Genomic DNA, 13110 nt, shown 5'->3' with positions numbered 1-13110 from the left:
ACTGAACACACTGCATTTGGAGATGTTACACGCCTCCATTGAAAACACTGTTTCAGCAGCGACTTTAAAATCAGAGAAGTCAGAACGGTGTCAACAAAGGCCGTGATTACCTTTTTCTGTTTCTCTATAATTGCAAAATCTCTGTTGCAGCTTAAAAAGCTGTGCACATTTACCGGGAGCTTGTATGATATCTCTTCAAGCCTTCCCAGGCGTACCAGACACGTCATTAAAACACAACCGTGCTATTTTTCTTTAAGTCACCACAATTTTCATACCACATTGTCAGCGCGTAGCGTTGCGCAGTTGGAGGTGAGAAGCCAGCAGTGGTGGATGTGGGGAGAGAGATGGTGGAGTTTTGAGAGTGGACGATCTGGACCTGTGTCCATCAGAGACAGTAAATTTGTAAGACTGGATGTCATGAACTGATATATATATATATATATATATATATATATATATATATATATATATATATAATGACTTTTGAACACTATTAATGTAAATACATTGTTTGTTCTCTATCAAAATCTTTCACTTGCTAACTATGCCTATCAGTAGTTAGTGCCTTCAGTAGTTAGAATCTTTTATTTAGCTGGCAGTAGTGGCGCTCGCTGTATTGCAGTAGTTCGAGTAACGAAGATTTTTGTGAGGTAAGTGATTCATGAAAGGTATAGGTTATTGTTAGTCAGGGCCATTCTTTTGTAGGGATTTTTGAAAGTCAGATTGCGTTGCGCTAAAAATATTGTGTGTCAGTTTAGTGTCAATCAGAATAAGTAAAGAGAGTAATGTCTGAGTACGTTCAGATTTGCTCAGCTGTTTGAAAAGCAAATAACGTAAGAGGTTTATCAGCACAGTCATTCACTAATTTTTCTAAGAGGACGTTTCAACATGACAACTTTCTTAGGCATATTTAGTGTCAAATTGAAGGTTTTAAATTGAAAAGACTATTTCTGAAACCAAAATCATCTCTTTCCATTACGAAGATGTTCCGTTAATACAAAACAAAGCTCATATGCACTCTGTTTCGACACAAACTATGCATCAACTAAATGGAGAAGACTCTTAGCACTTAGAATTCCAGAGGAAGGCACTGCTTGGCATGATGAAGACCATGCGCCGTCTAGTAATGAATGTTTGAGACGGTTTCCACAGGACTGAGCTTTTGGAACACGTCCAGCAACATGAAACAAAGTACCGAGAGGACAATAACAATTGAACATGTGTTTTGTGAAAAAATAGCACCTATAGCGTTCCACTTTTTCGCTCTTCGTTTATTCCCTGACTAAAATCTTGAGTTACACCAACGTTGAGAGAGAGGGAAGCAGTTGACTGGAGAGAGCGTCAAAAATCGGGTGAGCGGCAGAGCAGAGATAGCTGGCCGGTCGCTCCCGACCGCCTATTGCTGCCCCGGTCTCTCAGAGGCAGGTCGGCACCTGCGCTGCTGCGCGCTATCGCCGGCAGGTACAGTCAGCCCTATCCACACACACACACACACACACACACACACACACGCACGCCGACGCAGCGCCAAAGCGTGGGCGAACGGCGTCACTGAGTGATGATTGCCAACGCTGGACACCAAACGCTTTTCTGTTGCCGCTGTGGGAAGAAAGCTGAGTACTAAAAGGCGTTCAGTGGTCAGTTTCTCGGAGTTGCCTAGTACTGTTATGCCCGCAACGAATTTTTCACTCTGCAGTGGGACGTGCGCTGTTTCGAAACTTCCTGGCAGATTAAAAAACCTGTGTCACACCGGTACTCGATTATCTATCCCTGCCTTTGTGGAGGCATTGCTCTTACGGAATGAGCCATCCGGTTACGACTCACGGACCATCTCCATAGCTTCCTTCCTGTCTGCATCTGCCTCATACTTTCGAAACTTCACATTAGTTCTCCTTCGTATCTAACTAGATTATCACCGCCAGAAAAAATGGTATTGCAGTGAACTGGCTTATCCCATGCCTAGGCGTTGCTGGTTGTTCCTCGCAGAGGACTGTACGTTATTGTGAAACTTCTCGTCAGATAAAAGCTGGGTGCCTCGACTATCTGCGTACTGCGAAGTCCACCCAACTGAGACTGCAGATCCCAACTATGTGGTACTAGGCTTACGCTATGACAGACAACGCCGAAAGGTTTCTTAAGGCCTTGAGCAAAGCAAACAGTCCCCAACCTACATCTGTGACGAACCTGTTTCGACAGCTGTCCACAACGGACTACGTCAGCATTCCCCGGTCTGTGCAAGAAGTGGATACCCAGTAATATGTCGGACACAAAGGTTCCAACATGTCAGGTTTGATATATGGACTGTGTTGAGTGTATGGATGTACGAAGTGTACCATGGAGTTTACATGGAATTAATGTAATTTCTAATGTATATGCTAAATGTATGATCCTGTACCAAATATGTAGTTACTCACTTCTCTTCCTAAATGTGTAAGGTAGTCATGTCATTTTGATTTTTGTATGTTGTCGATGTGCATGTCAGAGATAGAGCAAGTCACGTTACTGTTAAACAATCTTTGGTCTCGTTGTGGTACAGTCTTTGCCTCCGCGCAGTCTGAGACATTGTTAGTTGCAGTGTGGTAGGTGATGGACGTATTTAGTACTGCTGCGTGGACTTGTGATAGTATCTGTTAGATGAAGAAAGATTGATTGTAGAGGACAGTAAGTATGAATCAGATGTATATATTAGAAAGCGAAGAAAATATAAATTTTGAATAAAATTATTATTTTTTTGAAAGGAACTAGTGAGAGGTAAGCCTGCAACACTGAGCAGCTAGTTTGTGAGAATAATTATTGTGAGCTAGTTAACGTGCTCAGAGCTGAGGGAAAGACCACCCCATTCCCCTGAGTTATGAATTAACGTATTAACTGATTAAGTTGTTTCATTTTTATAGAAATTCTCTGTTAATATTGTACCCTTTCCCTAATCACTGTTCACTTTGTTAATCGTAGTGTTGTTCAGACCTACGTTATGTATGAAGATCTCGAGAAGTTTTACCCCGACTTTTTGAAAACATATTTCATTCTAAAATCGCTGTGTTTGGGTATCAGTTCATAGTAACAGTTACTCCTCCCATCCCACTGTTTGTTATTACGCATTACCACGTTGTACCCTGTGGTATGAAACACTTTGAGTACATTTTGGAAGTTTTATTTAGAAGTAGAGACATATCTTAGCCGCCGTCTGCTTGCTGTTTGCTGTTGTGCTTTCGAGAAATCTTCAACAATGTTGTCAAGACGCCAAGTAATTGGAAATTTTGATTAGGGCCAGATAATTGACTTTAGTTGCGCATTTAATACAAAACAAGTCCCATTCAGATCAGCTACAGTTCAGTTCAAATAGGTTTTGTTTACTTAAAGGTTAGCATACGAGTTGGATAACAGTTATAGTGGGTACATAGTTCTAGTAACACGTAGATTTTATAGAGTGGGGCTAAATTTGCGACATAGACGAATGTAGTGGGGAGATTAAAAATGGTTAATGCCAGAGGCCTAAAAAAAAAATCTTTGTGCCAAACCGTGACTGTATCTGGGAACGTTGCCTTTCGAGGTCAATGCTCTCACCAACTGCGATCACCGCCACTATTCATGGTGCGCCCTTACAACTCTGTCACTACCTCCCCTCCTACTTTTCAAATTTCTATCCTTCACGAAGCTGTTCATTGTCTTTTCAATCATTTTTAAGCAATTGCTACGCTTCCTCTTTGATGGTATTCAACAAACGGAGATGGTTCGTATTCATCTTGTCTGCTTTGAACATCTATGGCTTGAAATACTTTTAGGTGTCAAATCTCGCACAACATGTCGTTGCTCCGTCACACAATGAACAAAAGTTAACAGACCCTGAAAATTAGTCGCACATATCTTGAGTGGTAATAAGTTTTATGCTTTCATGGCAACACAAATTGACATTAACACCGATTACTTATGAAGAAACAGTTATCGGCAAGGAGACCGAATCTGTTACTTTATGGCGCAGTGGTTAGCACACTGGACTCGCATTCGGAAGGACGACGGTTCAATCCCGCGTCCGACCATCCTGATTTAGGTTTTCCGTGATTTCCCTAAATCGCTTCAGGCAAATGCCGGGATGGTTCCTTTGAAAGGGCACGGCCGACTTCCTTCCCCATCCTTCCCTAACCCTATGAGACCGATGACCTCGCTGTTTGGTCTCTTCCCCCAAAACAACCAACCAACCTGTTACTTTATGTTGTTCAGTGGACTGTGAAACATCTGTTTGCAGATCAGTAGATTTTTCCAATTTCAGAACTTCTTTTCTATTATATTCGAAGCGGCTCTGTAGACACTAGAATACACTTCAGCTCAATTTCAGAAGCGTGCTAGATTATATTTTATTACGCAATATCAACTTTTTCCTTCTCCATTCTTCTTAATGTTATTCCGATTTGCCAAATTCACACTTTTGATGCATGTATCGTTATTTTTCTCTATATTACATCCACATCCACATCTACATACACTACTGGCCATTAAAATTGCTACACCACGAAGATGACGTGCTACAGACGCGAAATTTAACCGACACGAAGAAGATGCTGTGATATGCAAATGATTAGCTTTTCAGAGCATTCACACAAGGTTGGCGCTGGTGGCGAAACTTACAACGTGCTGACATGAGGAAAATTTCCAACCGATTTCTCATACACAAACAGCTGTTGACCGGCGTTGCCTGGTGAAACGTTGTTGTGATGCCTCGTGTAAGGAGGAGAAATGTGCACCATCACGTTTCCGACTTTGATAAAAGGTCGGATTGTAGCCTATCGCGATTGCGGTTTATCGTATCGCGACATTGCTGCTCGCGTTGGTCAAGATCCAATGACTGTTAGCAGAATATGGAATCGGTGGGTTCAGGAGGGTAATACGGAACGCCGTGCTGGATCCCAACGGCCTCGTATCACTAGCAGTCGACATGACAGGCATCTTATCCGCATGGCTGTAACGGATCGTGCAGCCACGTCTCGATCCCTGCGTCCACAGATGTGGACGTTTGCAAGACAACAACCATCTGCACGAACAGTTCGACGACGTTTGCAGCAGCATGGACTATCAGCTCGGAGACCATGGCTGCGGTTACCCTTGACGTTGCATCACAGACAGGAGCGCCTGCGATGGTGTACTCAACGACGAACCTGGGTGCACGAATGACAAAAAGTCATTTTTTTCCAATGAGTCCAGGTTCTGTTTACAGCATCATGATGGTCCCACCCGTGTTTGGCGACATTGCGGTGAACGCGCATTGGAAGCGTGTATTCGTCATCGCCATACCGGCGTATCACCCCGCGTGATGGTGTGGGGTGCCATTGGTTACACGTCTCGGTCACCTCTTGTTCGCATTGTCGGCAATCTGAACACTGGACGTTACATTTCAGATGTGTTACGACCCGTGGCTCTACCCTTCATTCGATTCCTGCGAAGCTCTACATTTCAGAAGGATAATGCACGACCGCATGTTGCAGGTCATGTACGGTCCTTTCTGGACACAGAAAATGTTCGACTGCTGCCCTGGCCAGCACATTCTCCAGATCTCTCACCAATTGAAAACGTCTGGTCAATGGTGGCCGAGGAACTGGCTCGTCACAATACGTCAGTCACTACTCTTGATGAACTGTGGCATAATGTTGAAGCTGCATGGGCAGCTGTACCTGTACACGCCATCCAAGCTCTGTTTGACTCAATACCCAGGCTATCAAGGCCGTTATTACGGCCAGAGGTGGTTGTTCTGGGTACTGATTTCTCAGGATCTATGAACCCAAATTGCGTGAAAATGTAATCATATGTCAGTTCTAGTATAATATATTTGTCCAATGAATACCCGTTTATCATCTGCGTTTCTTCTTGGTGTAGCAATTTTAATGGCCAGTAGTGTAGACACTGCGCAAGCCACGGTTCGTGGCGCAGGGTACCATGTACCAATACTATTCTTTTCCTTTACTGTTCCAGTCGCAAATAGAGCGAGGGAAAAACGACTACCTATATGTCTCCTATGAGCCCTAATTTCTCGTATCTTATCTTCGTGGTCCTTAGGCGCAGTGTATGTTGGCGACAATGGAATCGTTCGGCAGTCAACTTCAAATGCATTTTCCTGGAATAATTTAGGGAATCCTAGAGAAACCTAAATTAGGATGGCTGAATTGGAGCCTCCACTCTCTCGAATGCAAAACCCGCCCGGACAGCTGTGCGTGTTAAAGCGCTGCTTCCCGGACTGGGAGATGCGCCGGCCCCAGATCGAAACCGCTTGGCAGATAACGACGATGTCCGGTGTGCCGGCCAGTCTAGACGCTATTGTTGGGCTCTTTCCTACATCCCACGAGGGGAATACCGGGCTGGTATCCAAGCCACGTCTCAGTTACACGATTCGCAAACATTTAGAAATCGCTCACTTTCACTACTCGCAGACACATATTCCGTCTCGGGGGGTAACGAGGTGGCGACAAGAAGGGCATCCGGCCACATCTTACATTAAGCATGCCAAATCTGTTCCTAACCGTGTCGACCCTGCACCAGTGCGGAATGCTGGACGAAGGCAAAGACGAAGATTATTCTGAATACAAGGTTAGCCAGTTCAAAAGAATAGAACTTCATTCGGTTTATCTCTGATGTACAAGACTGTTTTGCAAGTTATTTTACAATGGACATAAGCTGTGATTAGAATTATTGTTTACTTGTGTTACATTTTTATCAAGCCCCTGTTCTGTAGTATTTTAGTAATCTTTCATAGTACAGAATTTATTGTAGATTAGGTCCTTTGTAACTGCGTTTCTTAAGTTCGCTTTTGTAATCCGTTTGATCTCTTTGGACAATTTATTGTGCAATATGGTTGGACAAAGAAACACAAGGAAACTTGGAATCCAGTGGTAGGTCAATTTTTCAGTCAATTTAAAAACTAGAAATCTCAGGTCAGTGCATGGCGAGAGTTCGTGGTTGCTCTGCACGTGACAGAGGCTCCGCATGTATGCGCTCATGCCCAGGCGGACTTTGTCGTCAAGGTGATTGCGAGACCCGCAGCTACCGTCGATGCAAAGCGAATCGGTGCTCGGCCTGCCCGCCAGTTTGCCGAGAAGTTCTTCACAAGCGTCTTGAAAGCCCAGACTGCGAGTGTCAGTTCTGGGACATAAGAGTAAGTGTTTGCATTCTGCCAGCGCTATGTTCCTATTGAAATTGAGCGGAGTGGAGAAATTTTTGGCAAAATGCACAGTTCTAAACAAAAACCGCTGTCTCTCCAGGATAGCGCATGAAGCATTTCAAAGTGTATAGGACGAACAGGGTTCAAATTTCCTCCTGACCGAATTCAGTTAGAATGTAAAATTAAATACACCTTCAGTCATCTGTATAGACGGCTGAAGGTATTTTTAATTTTACGTTTTACACTCCTGGAAATTGAAATAAGAACACCGTGAATTCATTGTCCCAGGAAGGGGAAACTTTATTGACACATTCCTGGGGTCAGATACATCACATGATCACACTGACAGAACCACAGGCACATAGACACAGGCAACAGAGCATGCACAATGTCGGCACTAGTACAGTGTATATCCACCTTTCGCAGCAATGCAGGCTGCTATTCTCCCATGGAGACGATCGTAGAGATGCTGGATGTAGTCCTGTGGAACGGCTTGCCATGCCATTTCCACCTAGCGCCTCAGTTGGACCAGCGTTCGTGCTGGACGTGCAGACCGCGTGAGACGACGCTTCATCCAGTCCCAAACATGCTCAATGGGGGACAGATCCGGAGATCTTGCTGGCCAGGGTAGTTGATTTACACCTTCTAGAGCACGTTGGGTGGCACGGGATACATGCGGACGTGCATTGTCCTGTTGGAACAGCAAGTTCCCTTGCCGGTCTAGGAATGGTAGAACGATGGGTTCGATGACGGTTTGGATGTACCGTGCACTATTCAGTGTCCCCTCGACGATCACCAGTGGTGTACGGCCAGTGTAGGAGATCGCTCCCCACACCATGATGCCGGGTGTTGGCCCTGTGTGCCTCGGTCGTATGCAGTCCTGATTGTGGCGCTCACCTGCACGGCGCCAAACACGCATACGACCATCATTGGCACCAAGGCAGAAGCGACTCTCATCGCTGAAGACGACACGTCTCCATTCGTCCCTCCATTCATGCCTGTCGCGACACCACTGGAGGCGGGCTGCACGATGTTGGGGCGTGAGCGGAAGACGGCCTAACGGTGTGTGGGACCGTAGCCCAGCTTCATGGAGACGGTTGCGAATGGTCCTCGCCAATACCCCAGGAGCAACAGTGTCCCTAATTTGCTGGGAAGTGGCGGTGCGGTCCCCTACGGCACTGCGTAGGATCCTACGGTCTTGGCGTGCATCCGTGCGTCGCTGCGGTCCGGTCCCAGGTCGACGGGCACGTGCACCTTCCGCCGACCACTGGCGACAACATCGATGTACTGTGGAGACCTCACGCCCCACGTGTTGAGCAATTCGGCGGTACGTCCACCCGGCCTCCCGCATGCCCACTATACGCCCTCGCTCAAAGTCCGTCAACTGCACATACGGTTCATGTCCACGCTGTCGCGGCATGCTACCAGTGTTAAAGACTGCGATGGAGCTCCGTATGCCACGGCAAACTGGCTGACACTGACGGCGGCGGTGCACAAATGCTGCGCAGCTAGCGCCATTAGACGGCCAACACCGCGGTTCCTGGTGTGTCCGCTGTGCCGTGCGTGTGATCATTGCTTGTACAGCCCTCTCGCAGTGTCCGGAGCAAGTATGGTGGGTCTGACACACCGGTGTCAATGTGTTCTTTTTTCCATTTCCAGGAGTGTATATTGAACAGCAGAAGTCCCTCAACCATCTTGTACAAAGATAGGCTAACAGAGATAGTGAGTTAGGTTTTCCGTGGATTCCCTAAAACAGCGTTTCTTAACCTTTTTTCCTCTGGGGTTCACCAAAGTACGTTTCAGACTTTCGCGACACCACTAACTGCGACTTTCTTCAAAAATGGCTCTGAGCACTATGGGACTTAACATCTATGGTCATCAGTCCCCTAGAACTTAGAACTACTTAAACCTAACTAACCTAAGGACAGCACACAACACCCAGCCATCACGAGGCAGAGAAAATCCCTGACCCCGCCGGGAATCGAACCCGGGAACCCGGGCGTGGGAAGCGAGAAAGCTACCGCACGACCACGAGATGCGGGCTGCGACTTTCTTCCTAGGCACAAAAAACCGAACACTTAAAGTACATGCAATACAGTTTTTTATTGTGGAGCGACTATGAGATATTAGGTCTACAACTGTGGTTCCGCCATTTTAGGGCAAGTGGTGGTGCAGGTGGTATAGTTCGTAAGTGCCATACAATAACCTTAGGCATTTGTAAACATAACGCCACCATAATATTAGACGATTTGTGACTAAATCATAAAGTTATTGTCGATTGAATGTCAGCTTACGAGCCCAATTCTCGTTATTTGCAGGAAGTTCGAATTTTCTACTTTAACATGAGGAAACCTGCGGCTGAGGCTTATAAAATATTGTGTTCGACCTATGACGAAGCGCTTGTTGGTGAAAGAACGCACAGAGAATGTTTCAACACTTCAAGAACAGTGATTTTGACGTCGAAGACCGGCATGGCGGTAGGAGAGGGAAGGCTTTCGAAGCTACTGAAGCCGACGGGAACAATCACAGGGTAACGTTACCGAAAGCATTTGATGCGTCCGAGCCGAGCACTGAAAGATAAACGGCCACAGTACAGCGACAGACATGAAAAGGTGATTTTCAACATTTTCACTCAGTTTGACCAGAGGACTTGCGTAGTATACAGCAGTTATTGTTTTAAAAGCGGACATTTTGGGTTAAGCTTCACAGTGACCGTCATGAATATTAACCAAAAACATAAATTGCTTTAATCAGTCTCATTTATGGTATTAAACTTTCCACTACACGTTTCGGCGGATTTCACCCACCTAATCATGTGGATTTATGTTTATTAAGTAGGATAGGTATAAGAAAAATGTTTTAGCTCAAAGTTACGTGAATGTTTTGATTACACATGTTAACAACAACATAATAACTAGAAACTATATTTCAGTCAATACTCATGCAACTGTTTATTGGCTATATCAATTTCAACTGTCTAGTCATTATCAGCAGGCCATAAATATTGCTTGCCTGATAACCACGTCAAAACATTCTAGAAGTCAACGTTTCAGTGAGGCTTCTACTAGAATACTGAACAATTTTGTGAGCATTTTTAGATGTAAACACTTTTCAGTGGCCACAGCCTACTTTTCAAGCCATATTTACAGCTTATGCTATACGCTGACCTAAGCAAAAGATGGCATATTAGGAGCTACCAAGTGCAAAGGTCACATAACACCTTTGCGAAATCATCCTTAAGAACAATCATTTTCACATTCTAGAAAGAAAACTGGCAATAAATTTTGCGAAAAATTAAATCGACTGCATCACTTTTTTTCTCTCCGTTGTCGATCAAATTCATTTATGGCTGTTTCGTTTCTATCGTGATGGAGTCACGACCCATCCAAATTAACTGATACATACACAAAACCCTTGTTCTCTTTTTAATACACTCCAAAAATTGCTCAATAATACGTTTCTGTGTTTCCCCTATCCAAATGACGCCAGTGGCATAGGGTGACACGGTGGTCGGTCGGTCTCGATTGGCCTGTGTGGGCCACAATGCGAAAGTTTGCTTTGGTTTGCCTTATCATGCCAAGACGATTCTTTGTATTGTACTGTTTTTTTTCCTATTATGTGAAGGAAATGAAACCATTTTAAAAGACCCCGTAAAAAGGATATCTACTGCTGTGTTTCTCCGGTAAGTGATATGGTTTCGGACAAGCAGTAGAGCAAAGTTGACTTCGTTCACACTACATGAGTTTATAGTGACTAGCGGTGTTTGTGGTAGGATGGCACCGAACGTGAGTGAATGCCGGCGGTTTATCTCGAGAAAGTTTCGTCCAAGTTTACATTTTGCGATTAAAATGACAAAGGGGAAGCGTAACAAGGCGCCGTTGTCACATACACAGAAATCGGCAGAACTGTGCTAAGGAAACAAGTTTTCCACCGCCTGCCTCCAACAGTTCACCATCGTGCGGCCGTTCAAAGTGTATGTTCGTGACTAGAGCGCGTTGACTGTAGTCTAATACCTATGCTGTCATAAACGACTATGGAAACGACACGAGATCAGCAGCTAGCATAAAACTCGGCACCGCCCATGTGATTCACGGTATCGCCAGCGACTTGGCTGACATCGATCGTTGGCGGGGCGCCTGAAACAGGATCTCGCCACTAGGCAAGCCCTACTAACCTGTTTCTCACCAGTCGATAGCTGAACTGAATGCGCTGTTTGAGGCGTCAGCATAATAAAGGAGACAGAAGCAAGCAAACGAGACGGCATTTGCATGATAATTGACACTTCCGACGCTCCTTGGTAGAATGATTTTATATTTTAGAATTATAAACCATACTGGTCATGAACATTTCTGACATGACAAAATTATATTTCATATTTCACATACTTGGATTCAATCCAGCCTTCGGCAGTACGGCACTTAATGCTCTCGTTGTACGAGCACACGTCGTGCACCGGCTCTAAGCTTCACCTCTCCGCAAGATGCTCTCCATTACTGTCATTCTCCGCAATCTTTACTCCGCCAAAGGACAAAACCGTGGCAACTCGCGAACTGTCACATTTTTCTCCTAATTTCTTACACAACATGTATAATAGCCGCCCACAACATTCTCTCATAGAATTTGATGCCGTCCTAAAAGACAATATGAATTCTGGTTTCAATTACTTCCACGTATACTCCGTCCGACCCCGGTAGCTGAATGGTCAACGCGACAGAATGTTTATCCTAAGGGCCCGGTTCAAATGGTTCAAATGGCTCTGAGCACTATGGGACTCAACTACTGAGGTCATTAGTCCCCTAGAACTTAGAACTAGTTAAACCTAACTAACCTAAGGACATCACAAATATCCATGCCCGAGGCAGGATTCGAACCTGCGACCGTAGCGGTCTTGCGGTTCCAGACTGCAGCGCCTTTAACCGCACGGCCACTTCGGCCGGCCTAAGGGCCCGGATTCGATTCCCGACTGGGTCGGAGATTTTCTCCGTTCAGGGACTGGGTGTTGTTATAATCATCATCATTTCATCCCCATCGACGCGCAAGTCGCCGAAGTGGCATCAAATCGAAAGACTTGCAGCCGGCGAATGGTCTACCCGACGGGAGACGCTAGCCACACGACATTTACATTTACGTACACTCCTCAAGCCACCTTACGGTGTGTGACGGAAGATACTTCTGTTAGCAGTATCTGTTCCCTCTTTTCCTGTTCCAATTACGAATGGCGCGGGGGAAGAATAATTGCCGAAATCTCCGTTTGAGCTCTAATTCCTCTGGTTCTCTCATAGTGATCATCTCGCAGGACGTATGTTGGAGGATGTAATAATTATGTTGCCCGATTCCTGTTGGATTGTAATCTTTCGGAATATCAGCGGTAAACCTCACCGTGATACACCACATCTGTCTGGCACTGGAGTTTGTTGAACATCTCCGTAGCGCTTACGCGCCAAATAAACGATCCCGTGACGAAAAGCGCCGCTCTTCGTTGGATCTTCTCCTGTCTCTTCCATTAATTGTAGTTGATAAGTCTGTCTTGTGAACAATAGTCAAGAATCTGCCGATGGTGTGTTTTACAAGCCACTTCTTTTTCTTAAGATTCTCTCAATATGGCATCTACTTTTACTTGTCACTCTACTTTAGGTCGCGCTGGATGTTTACTCCCAGGTATTTTACAGAAGTTACTGTTTCCAGTGATTCATTGCTAATATCATAATGAATACTAGTGGATCTCTTCATCTGTGCGCAATGAGTTATATTATTACTGCCAGTCCCTGCGTCAGTCGGCGATCCGCTGCAGGTCTTCCTGCATTTTCCTCGAATCCTCTTGGTCCGCTAGCGTCAATAGGATGGATCATCCGCGAATAACCTCATGACCGAGCGAGGTGGCGCAGTGGTTAGACACTGGACTCGCATTCGGGAGGACGACGGTTCAATCCCGCGTCCGGCCATCCTGATTTAGGTTTTCCGTGATT

General features: G+C 45.3%; 1 protein-coding gene across 2 annotated transcripts in view; it reads right to left on the bottom strand.

The window, feature by feature from the left end:
* The window catches only part of LOC126256014 (proton-coupled amino acid transporter-like protein pathetic), a 374111-nt gene that overhangs the window by 267837 nt on the left and 93164 nt on the right, over nt 1-13110 (bottom strand). The window contains exon 2 of one of the 2 annotated variants that reach the window (XM_049955449.1): nt 276-376. The exons of the other annotated variant lie outside the window; for it this stretch is intronic. The gene's annotated coding sequence lies outside the window, so the exon portion shown is untranslated. The remainder of the gene's footprint in view (nt 1-275; nt 377-13110) is intronic. 2 annotated transcript variants of the gene reach the window in all.

Source organism: Schistocerca nitens, chromosome 1 (assembly GCF_023898315.1).
Source record: "Schistocerca nitens isolate TAMUIC-IGC-003100 chromosome 1, iqSchNite1.1, whole genome shotgun sequence".
Lineage (NCBI taxonomy): Eukaryota > Metazoa > Arthropoda > Insecta > Orthoptera > Acrididae > Schistocerca > Schistocerca nitens.
Note: the sequence above shows the minus strand (reverse complement) of the source record. Positions and strands in the feature narration are given on the sequence as shown.